Source organism: Papaver somniferum, chromosome 8 (assembly GCF_003573695.1).
Source record: "Papaver somniferum cultivar HN1 chromosome 8, ASM357369v1, whole genome shotgun sequence".
Taxonomy (NCBI): domain Eukaryota; kingdom Viridiplantae; phylum Streptophyta; class Magnoliopsida; order Ranunculales; family Papaveraceae; genus Papaver; species Papaver somniferum.
The window spans coordinates 36,326,124-36,336,077 of NC_039365.1; the positions used below are offsets into that span (position 1 = coordinate 36,326,124).

General features: G+C 35.6%; 1 long non-coding RNA gene across 2 annotated transcripts; it reads left to right on the top strand.

Annotated features, from left to right (window-relative positions):
- Positions 1-7,331: 7,331 nt before the first annotated feature.
- LOC113306974 lies at positions 7,332-9,666 on the top strand. 2 transcript variants are annotated; one of them, XR_003338954.1, is made up of 6 exons: positions 7,332-7,664; positions 7,792-7,973; positions 8,051-8,270; positions 8,424-8,593; positions 9,010-9,132; positions 9,271-9,666. It is a non-coding gene; the product is annotated as an uncharacterized LOC113306974 (long non-coding RNA). The 2 variants fall into 2 exon arrangements; XR_003338953.1 differs by having other exon boundaries at positions 7,333-7,664; positions 8,051-8,257.
- The last annotated feature ends 288 nt before the right edge of the window (positions 9,667-9,954 follow it).

Sequence of the window (9,954 nt, forward strand, 5' to 3'; positions counted from 1 at the left end):
CTCGGTTATGGCATGGAACAAAAAGGGTATAGATGTTATGATCCTGAGAGTCGTAGATTACGTATCTCTCGTCATGTTATATTCTGGGATAAAATAACATTCTGGTCTCTTCCTAGTGCTAAATCATCATCTTCAGAAAGCTTCACATATCTTGATCCCTTTGATGATAATTCCACATCAAATTCCTCATCCCCAGTTGAGTCTACTCCTCTCATCACTCATGCTGAAGCTGTTGAAGCTGATACAGATCACTCTATGGTCCATTCTGACAATGCAACTCCAAGAGGGATTCCTGAAACAGAAGTTAGAGCATTGCCTCCTCGCGATCGACGACCACCAGCTAAGTTGTATGATTATCATTGTTCCTTAACAACTATTTTGTCTATTCATGAACCATAGAATTACAGGGAAGCTTCAGTAATTCCAGAATGAAAGACTCAATGGGAGATGAGTTAACTGCACATAAGGAGGCAGGAACATGGTATATGGTTGATTTACCTCCAGGAAAACCGTTGTGGGAAGTAAATGGGTTTTCAAGGTCAAGACAAAGTCATATGGTACTTTAGGTAGACGTAAGTCTCGTATTGTTGCTCAAGGTTATACTCAAGAGTGTGGAATAGATTATGAAGAAACCTTTGCTCCCGTTGCTCGTATGACTACAGTACGCACTCGTATACCTGTTTCCTCAGCCCTCAAGTGGGATCTTCATCATATGGATGTTAATAATGCATTTCTCCATGGTGAACTTCAGGAAGAAGTCTACATGCGACCACCTCCAGGTTTGAATCACTTACCCAATCAAGTTTACAAGCTTCGTAAAGCTCTATAAACAAGCACCACGTGCTTGGTTTGAAAAGTTCTCCACTGCTATTCTTCAGTATGGCTTCACTCAAAGTCCATATGATTCAGCAATGTTTGTCAGGAAAACACAAAAGGGAATGGTGCTTCTTCTTTTATATGTTGATGATATGGTAATCGCAGGTAATGACACAGAAGGTATTATTGCTCTGAAATCCCATCTAAATTCATGCTTTGAGATGAAAGATCTTGGTCATTTAAGATACTTTCTTGGTATAGAAGTTGATAAATCTTCTGATGGTTACTTCATTTCACAAGTTAAGTATGCATCTGAAATTATTCTTCGTGTTGGATTAACTGATAGCAAGGTTGCAGAAACGCCTCTTGAACTGAATGTCAAACTCAATCCTACTGATGGAAAAGTTTTATCCAACCCAACTCTATATCGTCAGCTTGTTGGTAGTCTCAACTATCTGACCATTAAAAGACCAGATACTAGTTATGCAGCCCATATCGTGAGTCAATTCATGTCCATTCCTCGTACTTCTCATTTTGTTGCAGTTCTTCGAATTTTACGGTATACCAAGGGAAATTTATATCAAGGATTACACTTTTCTTCTACATCAGATCTTCTTCTTCGTGCATACACAGACTCAGATTGGGCAGGAGATGTTACAGATAGACGTTCTACCACTGGATATTGTATGTTTCTAGGAAATTCTTTAATCTCATGGATAAGTAAGAAACAGTCAGCAGTTTCTCGTTCTAGTGCTGAGGATGAGTATAGGGCTATGGCACATAATACTTATGAGATAGCTTGGTTACAATGGCTTCTTAGTGACATGGGAATTCACCTGACAGAATCAACTCCTCTATATTGTGATAACAAAGCTTCTATTCACATTGCTGTCTTCCATGAATGTACAAAACATATATAAATAGACTGCCATTTTGTACGTCATCACTTTAAGGAAAAGACAATTACACTGTCTTATGTTCGATCAGAGCTTCAACTTGCAGATCTCTTCACCAAGTCTCTACCTTCTCCTAGACTGCAGTTTCTAATAAGAAACCTCAAGATGTGTTATGCACCATCTTGAGGTTGAGGGAGGGTGTTGAAACATACAACATATCTTAGATATGGTTCTTGTGTATATTTTGTATTCATTAGTTTGTATTTTCCCTTATCTTGTTACCTTTTATTATGGTATAACTATGTATAAGAACATGTTGTAATCTATGGTTTCCATATAATTGAATATACAGAAAACCATTCCTGAATATTGGTATCATGACTAATTTTGTCACCTAAAACGTGCCAAGAACGACCTTAAAAAGAGATGTGGAGGAGGAAAAGCTACAACTGATGTTGCACACAACCTTAACAAGGAATTTGGGTTGTTCTCTTATATTTAGAAGGTATTGAGAAACAACAATTTTGGGGTGTTTTCTTCAACCATTGTTGTGTGTGTTAATAGTAAATCCATGTTACCTCATCTACAGGATAATTTTAAAGGTGTTAGGCAGTACTTTGTAGATCGTCTATATAAACAACAAACTTGCAAAAGTAACGGATCGGGCTACATAAGTAAAGGGAGGTATGATGAAAAAGATTAGGAATGTAAATATCAATGATTGTTATCTTTATCTAAATTGTATGGATTGGTCTAATACATAGTAAATTGCCCATCCTCTTCTTCGATTACACATGATTCACATTACATGTTCCGTATAGGCATTTATTAAAGTAGTAATTGAATCTTTGTGTTGTGCGGGTTCTTGACCGTTTTGAGAAAATTGAGTTTCTGGTTGACACAAGTTGTGCGTATGGCTCCAGACCCATTTTTCAAGTGTATGAAGATAGAGTTAAGATATTGTTATGTAATGTCTTTGCCTTTTAATTCTTGTATACTCTATATTTAAAGAGTTTTGTCACTAAAATTGACAAAGGGGAAGATTGTTAGAGCATTGCTCGGTTGAAAGATGTGATTATTTTGTGTCAGCATTTGTTTGTGCTTATAAATAATGGTAATGAGAAATGGAAGTACCCTCAGATCAGTAGACCAGTACTCCTACTGATATACTTAACTGAAAATGCCAAATACTACCTCTGTTTCTGCAAAGTCTAAAACTATTATGTTAGGTAGTTTGACTGTAACTGTTGTTCACTTGAACTTACTATAACTCTTGTACTGTCTGAACCAAGTCATCCTTGTAACCGATTTCAATTCCATTCAAGTTATTATTAATATAATAATGTGTTCGAGGAAAAAAATCAGGTATGGTTACAGAGAGATAAACTTTGTTTTTGATAAGTTAGCAAAGAGAGGTGTGGGTCATGGTAGTAGTCAGAGTTATTTATATGAGTCTGGATTTTGAGTTGTTTAGAGAATCATGTTCAAGATTATTATAGATTTTCTTAGCCTTTGTTTGTTTTTTGAATCCTTATTGGATTTGGTTTATACTTTGGTTGTAGATCGACAAAATTGATGATTAATGCAATTGTTTGCATAAAAAATATAAAAGAGGATTTAGACTATACTTTGGTTCTGAATTATTGTCGCTTCGTTATGATCGTAAATAAAGACAAGCATACATTATACAGAAACTAAAGGTTTAGACTATAGCTGACGATATAAATTCACCGGAAAAAATAATCTGCTCGTACGTTTAAGTCAATAGTCGAACTTGCGACTGTATCCATTTTCATCTTCGACGAAAAAAGATCGATGGGAATCCATTATACAACTAAGTCGATTCTTAACATGATTATTTCGATTACAATTATTTGAGTAAATCCAATTTACAAATTTTTTGATGAGATTGATTAATGAAACTCAAGAAGATGCTTTCCAACTGAATGAGCCTTGGCTAATAAACCCACAAAAGGTGTATTTATATAAGTAGTGGGCTCTGAATTCACAAACTGAGCTCTCGAATCGGCACATACATCATTGATATCAAGACCACCAACAACAACTCTGAACAATGGATTCAGATTTGGATTCTTTGTAGTGTAGTAGGGAGTTCCATCACCACAAGCAATACAAGTTGGATTTTGATGATTGGATGGTAATGATGACCCTCTATGGTGTATCCTTTGCGGATATTTTTGGCCATACCCAACCGTATTTGACATCTTTACTGGATTGCTTCCCAGAATCTAATCCACCTGCAAGATTTTAGAAGGTTAACAACTCTCGAAAAAGGTTGCACGGTAGAAAACCTCTAAACTAAATAGGTATATGCTGACGAACTTTCAATATTTGATTACACAAGAACTAATGTAATGAAACTTTCATGATTTATAAAGGGGATACCATTATTAGCATGGATGATACCATTTAAACGATCTAATGGTCAGGATCTATTAACATTTACAAATCGTGGGAACTGTGACCTACAATGATTGAAAATGGTAGTTGTGCACATGGTCCTAGCTCGTATTAGCCATGACTCGGTATACCTTGATGTATGAAGTCACATTTATCACATTTGGATTCAAATCTACTTCTGACTTCTGCTTCTCCAGAAGTCGAAATCAGAAGCGGAAGTCAGAAGTAATACTATTCTTCTTCAGAAAAAGTTAACTTTTCGAATTCTAGAAGTCGTTTTGATATTTGACACCCAAACTGACTTCTGACTTTTTGAATTCTAGAAGTCGAAAAACTACTTCTGATGTGCTATCCAAACAGCCTATTAGAGATCACGCTCCTTTTGTCCCTAATAAAATGAGTTCTCTTGATATGAGTATTACTGGTTCGACAATGTGGATAATGATGGTCATGGAATAATAATACAATCGAATGGGACGTAAAACAAATAGCTTGATTTATCTGTTATTCTTGTTTTGCTTTTACAACTACACTCTCATTTTACTGCTCTAAGTCTACTTTTCTAAAACGCCATTAAGGTGTTGAACCAAAAATGGTAATGGCGCATAATATTTGTTTTTCTATCGGCCTTGTTGTAATGGTAGTTCACACCAAGCCCCTTGTCCCTTCACCAGAACTAGTTACTAAGATGGAATGGAATTAAGGTACTACCTACACTACAAGAAGACTTGGATTTAACGACTATTTTCTTAGCAACTGCAGTGAGTGGAACTCTTCAGCAACAATCTTTTGTAACCAAAAACAACTCTGGTTGGCAGAAACCTATAACCTCCAGTTTTTCAGCAACAAAAGTTGTTGGAAGTCTTTACTGACAATAGTTTAACAACTGAAATATCATGTTTGTTGTTATTAGCCTCCAGACACCAAGATTGGGTAACCAAAAAGTACCCTCGAAGGTTTTTTTTTTTCACTCACCTTGCCCACCAAAATAATATGTTGGTAGACACCTAAACTAACCATCGGGTTATTGACATTGGTAGTAGATTTCAGCGACGAGAGTTTGGCAACCATAAAGGACAACAGAAGGTAAATACTTCAACCTACTGTGTGTAGCCACCAAGTTAATCTGTTGGTAGACATTTATACCAACTCAGGAGTTCATTGGTGTTGTTAGTATATTATAGCCACCATGATATGACAACTACTAAGGTTGTTTGCTTATTGAGCCTGCAAAGACATTAACGTCTAAAAGGTTCTTTCTTTTGTGCATGGTGTCTACAACGTAACTACGACAAATACAAGTCAATCCCACATGAAGTTAGATATTGGTGAAACTAAATTCTTAAGTTCCATTGATACTAATTATGAACGAATAGGGAGTCGATCGAATGGCCAAATATGTATACTAAATAAACAAGATTAAAACGTCCATAGAGAAACTAAGGCTTCGAAATCACCTCCTAAATGCATATAAATCCCTAGGTTGATCAACTAATTCTCTTCTTAATCAAGTAGTTGTAGAGATGTTAGTCTTGATTTCCTCAAAGATGTGATACACTCACTTGTACATATTGATGAACTAAAGCAAAATATGTTGATTCATAACTTTACGTATCTGTTTAATTAAGGCATACATAAGTATTGAACTAAATTTATTAACATATATATCTAGGCTTCTAACAACCCCGAATGCTTGAACTAAATAAATTAACATATATAGATAGGCTTCTAGTTAGGCATAAGTCAAAAGGATTGAATTTCCAATTCTACAGTTTGATCTACGCGAATTTGTTTAAATTATACATGAAAATAGTTGTTCAAGCAGCCAAGAAACCGTCCGACATCTTTGCTCTACATCAATTTCGTTTTCACTATTTCTTTGGCTTCAATTGCCTTGCATAAGCGCAACAACAAACAAGTTTACATCCTTACTGATTAGTTGGAAGCCACAACACAACTTATCTGCATCTCGATTATTGAGGTTCAATATTTCTTCTTGAAATCTCTGTAATACGTTTCCCTAAAAAGTGATTTGTTGTTATTGACTTATTGTGCATGATTGATATTATTTATTGCAATAAACACATAATTCTTGCAAATGAATCTATCTTCAAAAAAAAAGTTAATCTACGACCCCAAACTGCCATATTGAACTTACCTAGTGAAAGAATGAATATTGAAGTGGAGGTGTAAGTTGAAATGAAATTGGAAATGAGTATTATTATAGGGTAATGAATTTAGGACCGCTGGATGGGATATATCGGGCTATCGAGTCGTCATCGCTGGCGGGTATATCTTAATCGCTTGGTCTAATTTCCATTGAGCGGTCGACTCGGTAGGGACTCGACCTCACCTGGCTAACTGGAAAATTTTCACTTAACCAGGTTAGTTTGCCCAGCGAGTGCAAAATTACTCAGTTTTTTTTTTTTGAAATTACAAGCTATTGTGGGGAAAAAAAATTCTAAATAGGTATTCTGATTCATTAGGGGTGAAGTACGTGGAATTTGTAAAAGAAAATTATTCGACCCCATCCAAAAAATTTCTTGGCTTTGTCACTGAGTTTGCTTGCTAACGCCATAGTGAGTGCAAAAATGGCAAACTGGTCAGTTTTCTATGCCCATAGGAACCGACCTAAAATTGGGGGTTCGTTGATGGTGGGTTTGGATGTGTAATTTTAAAGGTGAGATTTATGGATTCATAGGATTTCATGGAATTACGTTTCTCTCCATATGTTTGGTTGTCCAAATCCCTGTAATCATGTTTCTCACAGGAATCAGTTTTCTATCAAACCCTCCGTACGGATTCCGACCCCTCTCCCTTAAGATTTGTTGGGAAACTTATCAAAGAATTTATGGACCCATTTTTTTTTTAACTCTAACCCCCGTCTATATACAATTTTAAGATTATTATGGTAATACCAAACAATATATAGACTTTAAAACAAGATAATTCTACGAATTCTAGGAATTTTTACTAAGTTACCATACAGGCGGGGAATTTATATGAATCCTAAAATTTGTAATCCTATGGGATTATAAACGCAAACAAACACACCATGAATGAAAAGAGAAGCACACATTCTTCTCAATTCGTGTGAGTCTCAAAAACTAAATCTATACCGTTTAAAAGTTTCCCTAATCCGTTTAACCGTTCGATCTTTTTTACAAAAATCTAAAGAATTTTTCTTCACCTTTCCTCTTCCTCTTCTCCTTTCTCATTTTTTTTTCTCTCTCTAAACTGCGCATACCTCTTCAGTTCGTCCTTCTTCAATCACAGATCTACTCTTCAATTGACTCCCAACAACTTCTCGTTAATGGTAACAAATAGATATACTGGATGCATCCAGATTTGATTACAGAGAATACGAACTACCATTCAAGATGAGTTTCTTCCCTTTATCTCTTCTTTAGATTTTCTTGGATCGAGATCTGATTTGGTTTAAAGAAGTATTTGTCTGCTTGGATTTTTTTTTTTTGATGATTTGTAGCTTTGAGTGCGGAAGATTGTGATGGACTTGCTAAAGCTTTAAAGGTCAGTTTTTTCTTAAAATAAAAAATCAAATTCTCGTTGAATTGTAGGATTCTTTTTTTTGCTGATTTTGTTTTCATATCAAGCTTCAGAATTTTGGTTGATAACATTCTCATGTAATTGAAAACAGGTTACAAAAGTTGATGTTGTTGCCATCGAAATAGACGATGAATGGAGAGGTTGAAGAAGAGATCTGAGTCCTCAAATGGATAAAAACGATGGGTTTGTGGTGGATTCGAGTTGCATGAAGTTTTGACAGGGTTTTCAATCCGTGAAATGAACAAGAAGATGGTTAACTTCCATGTGTACAAGGTGATGAATGGTTTTGATTGAGGTATTTTTCAGAGTTATGACGGGATTCAGAGTGATGGGGTATTTTTAATTTGCAGGTAATGAAAAACAGAACAAGTATAGCAGAGTTTCCTCCATCAACAGCTTGTGAAATGCACATCAACTGTTTGATAAAAGGCCTAAATGACCGAATATTGTGCCGGTCTAATTTACAAATTCTCTGCAGCTATTAGTGATGGTTCTTGCGGCTGCTTATCAATGGTCAAGAGAGAAATTCACATCAACGAGGCAGAGAAGTGGCTGAGGTATGGTGATATGGTTAGTCCTGAGCAGAGTTTGGTACTATAATTATTAGTTTGTTTCTTCAATTTTGTTGTTGCGAGGTTACGGCTTTATATAAGATTATTTGGGTATTTTCTGAACCTTGTATCTGTGTTTTGATGGTTTATGTATCTATCTTTTGTACATCAGCAATGGAGAACATTGTCGCAATACATAAGCAAAGGAAACTGTGGATAATGATTTGTGGGTTTAGGCCTACACAAGAGATTCATATTCTCTCTTCACTTCAAAACCCATGGTCTTTGGTTTACAAGCTTCATTTGGAGCCAGCTGATGCAGTTCCCAACTTAGTTGACCATGTAAGTTGTGTCCTTCATTTGTTTCTCACATTTTCTCAGATACTTTGTGTTGTTTTTCCAATCAACATTTTATAAGAAGACCTTACATATTTATAATTAAAGATGGACAAACCTGAGCTGCCAATATCGATTTTGATTCTTGACCTATATGACTATGGGCTAGTCGAAGTTGTTCTTGGCATTTTTAAATTTCTTCTTGTTGGCGAAGACTTAAATCAGGTAGCGTTTGCAAAGTATAGCCAGAAAGAAAAAATGGATCCAGCTGGATGAATTTTTATATATTGTAACTCTGTTCTTACCTGCTTTCTTTCGGTGCTTGAGATTGGAATTTAAGTCGCTTGACTTATTACATTTGTCTCACATTTTCTCTGTTACCTTGTGTTGATTTGATAATTTATGCAAGTGGTTAATTACAGGAACATGACAAATTGATTCTCAATGGGAATCAGTAAAAAATGTGCTGGGTATAGTTCTTCCAATTGAGCAAGTAAACAGAACAACTACATACTACAATCTGATGTGACTCAGCTGGTGACCAGGTGATTACAATATATTTTCATCTATTTTCATCATGTATGTATTAGTTATTGCTTCCTTGATGTATCAAACGTTCTAGAGTGGGTTGTTTTTATTGTTACAAACACCAATTCATTTGATTTTTATCTGTATTTATTTAGGTACCCTCTTGGTCCTAGTATAGATGCGGGACTTACTGATGCTTCACCAAGTACTACATTGACCAATGTGGCCAACAGTGTAGAAATTGATCAGCATTCTTGAAAAAGCTGGGGTCTAACAACCACACCCAATATTTCGCTTAGAAATCTGTATGGACAAACTCCAATATACTTTTTAGATAATCAACTAGACAGTCAGACTCAATCTAGACAAAAAGTATATCAAAGGGTTTATATCTCAATCTCTCGATTTGATATATACTCAAGCAAATAGGAATCTGCGAGTCTTTATCAAATACTAGAGAGATAACTTGAATGGTATCAAAGACCAATATCCAAGTGTCGATAAATTTAAATTAACAATCAAAAAGTCGGATATTCTAATTGATTGAACAACGCACAACCTGTATTATTTCAATTATATAAACAAATATAATGAGGAAAATAAATAACAGACACCAAAAATTTTGTTAACGAGGAAACCGCAAATGCAGAAAAATCCGGGGACCTAGTCCAGATTGAACACACACTGTATTAAGCCGCTACAGACACTAGTCTACTCCAAACTACCTTCGGTCTGGACTGTAGTTGAACCCCAACCAATCTCACACTGATCCTAGGTACAGTTATGCTGCTACGTCTCTGATCCCAGCAGGATGCTACGTACTTGATTCCCTTAGCTGA